Source organism: Mesoplodon bidens (genome assembly GCF_964165515.1).
Source record: "Mesoplodon bidens genome assembly, chromosome: 1".
NCBI classification, from domain to species: domain Eukaryota; kingdom Metazoa; phylum Chordata; class Mammalia; order Artiodactyla; family Ziphiidae; genus Mesoplodon; species Mesoplodon bidens.
The window spans coordinates 102,696,809-102,699,780 of NC_138176.1; positions in this window are offsets into that span (position 1 = coordinate 102,696,809).

The following is a 2,972-nucleotide window of genomic DNA, read 5'->3' on the forward strand; positions in this document are numbered from 1 at the left end:
AATCAAAGCAGCTACAATGATGCATTTGGGGATGTGTGGGCACCTGGGTGGGCGGGAACAGGGACACTCGGCCTGCATCCCGAGAGCCTGGCCTGTGCATTGATCCCAGACCCCTGCGGGTGGAGGACGGGCCTGCCCTCCGGCCTGCACTTTCTAGTGAAGCTGGGGCTTTTGACACTCACCTCCCACCTGCCTGGGTTATCTTTAGTCCTGCTCTCTTCCAGAAACCAGAACTTGAGGACAGTATGGCCTCCCTCTGGCCCCAGAGCCCCACTTGGTTAATCAGGGCATGGAATTGCCTCTGGTTGCCGTGTGGACTCAGAACCCCACTGTGCTTTTCTGGGCCTCAGTTTCCCCATCTGAAAATTGAGCTAACAGTAACTCAACCATAGGGAGGTTTCAGTGGGATCCAGGCAATTCTGACAAAGGCAGTGGGAAATGTTTATTCACTTGCCTCCCAGGCTACTTTTGCAGTATCTTGAAAAGCTGATTATGGATGAAGAAATATGTCAGAGAGATATTAATTGAAAAGAGCAAGCATCATCGTTGAGGCTGACACCTAGGAAACACTCAACAGCTAGGAGCCATTATTATTATTTATTTGGGCTTTTCATGTTTTGCCCACATAGGTTTCCACGCACATAGAACATTTCTGGAAGGCTACATAAGAAACTGTGGACGCTACTTAGTTCCTTCCAGAGATGAGCAGGGAAAGAGACATTTCACCTAATACCTTTCTGTTCTCTTGAAATTTTTCGTCAGGAGCATGTATTATTTATGATAAAATAGTTTAAAACATAATTCGACTCCAAAAAAAAAAAAAAGTTAGTTATTTTAGCCCTCTCAATTAACAGAAGAGGAAAATGGCGCCCCGACCTCACTTCCTCCAAGAAGTCCTCCTGATGTCTAGGCACACTGCCTCTCAGCTGCAGAAGGATCCCATTGCCTGTCACTGTTTCCTTGGCTGCCTCTCCCATGAAACTGGGAGGGCCTGTAGGGGAGGGCCTGTTTGACTCGTTCCTGAGTCCCCAGGGCTCAGCCTTGAGTACAGCTGAGTGAAGGAATGAGGCTCGGAAAGGTTAAGCTACCCACCTGAGATGACACAGTAAGCGGTTTTGTAGGGCGAGACCCAGGTCTCTGGAGTTGGATTCCACTGCCCTCACCACACCTCTGCCTCTCTAGGACAGGCCTCATCCTCCCCATTGCAGGAACACAGTTCCTGCCCAGTCACCATAAATTTCCAAAAGAGGCCACCTGGGAATCATCCAAATGGCTGCCAGCCCTGGTGCAACTGCTACGGTATTTGGGGTTTGGGAGGAAAGGTTCTCAGGCCCCAAGAGGCAGCTGGGGATGCCCCAGGCATAGAAAATGCCAGACAATGTTCCAAGCAGAGCCAACTACGAAAGCCACAAAAATAAGTGTGGTTTGTCCTCCTATGTTATCTTATCCGACACGTCAAAATTGAGATTTCAGCCTTCTAATTTTAGGCACAAACTTTTCTGATATCGCAGAGTCCTTCCCAGGCAGAGCAGCCGCCACTGCCTGGACCATTTTGCTGATGAGAAAACTGAGGATCGGAGAGAGTTAATGCCTCACTCCAGATCACAGAGTTTTAAGTAGAAGAGGTAAGAGTTAAATCACCCCTTCGGCGGCTAGAATGTGTCTGTGTTCACGGTGGCACCTCATACACGATGTGGCCCAGAATCAGGCTGCCTGGGTTTCCAATCACTCTGCCCTCACAGGCTGTTTGAGGATTAGGTGCAAAAGCTCTTAGGTCAGTCCCTGGCCCAGAGGAAGCCAGTGGCTCTTGCAGAGACAGAAGTTTGGGGTCCGTATGTCCTTTACTGCTGATCTTCCCAACATCTGCTCAGCTGTCCTTTGGGAAAATCAACATCTCACCCTGCATCGCAACAAGAGTAGGGACTAGACTCCAATCCTGACTAGAAGATCAGGAGGCTTCCAGGAGCTCTGCCTATCTCAGGAACAGCACCTGGCCTGGCTGTGGCCCTTTCTCCCTGCTGGCCGGCCAGCCTGCCTGTCCAAAGGCCAACAGCCAGCCTGTGGCCCACCAGCGAGGCAGGAGAGCCAGGCCTGTCCAGAGCAGGCTGACTTCAACCTCCCTGCGCTTAGCAGACGTGTTCTCAGCTGACAATCCCATTGGCAAGCATCACCTGCGTGCTTTAAAACAAAGAAGCACGAAGCACAAAACACAGTCTTGACTGAAGGGACTTCAGGAAAACGAGCTCATCCTTCTGTGGTCTGCTTTTTTTTTCTTTTTTTTTTTTGTAACATAAGTCAGTCTTTATTGAAAACTTCAGTATTAATACATAACAATTCTTGTTACAGTAAATGTGCTTTGAAGAATTTTAAATCTGAGCTCATCTCCTCATCAGATTGCATAAAAAATTAAAATAGTGTGAATTTACACACAATGGAATTGTCTTAGGATGTATGTTCCATTCCTTTGTACTGATTGACACCTTAAATTCAGTGCAGAGGTGAGGGGTGCCTTTAACACTGGAAGACAATGCTGACTTAAGTTTTTAAAAAGTACTAAGAGAATGGTCTTTAAAAAAACAGTATTGGACTTCCCTGGTGGCGCAGTGGTTAAGAATCCGCCTGCCAATGTAGGGGACACGGGTTCAAGCCCTGGTGCAGGAAGATCCCACAAGCTGTGGAGCAACTAAGCCCGTGCGCCACAACTACTGAGCCTGCTCTCTAGAGCCTGCGAGTCACAACTACTGAAGCCTGCCCGCCTAGAGCCCGTGCTCTGCAACAAGAGAAGCCACCGCAATGAGAAGCCCGTGCACCACAACAAAGAGCAGCCCCCGCTCAATGCATCTAGAGAAAGCCCATGTGCAGCAACGAAGACCCAAGGCAGCCAAAAATAAACAAATAAAATAAATACATTTATATAAAAAAAAAAAAAGAAGGAACTGTTTCCTAGTCAGTAACCGTGGCTCCCTAGGGTC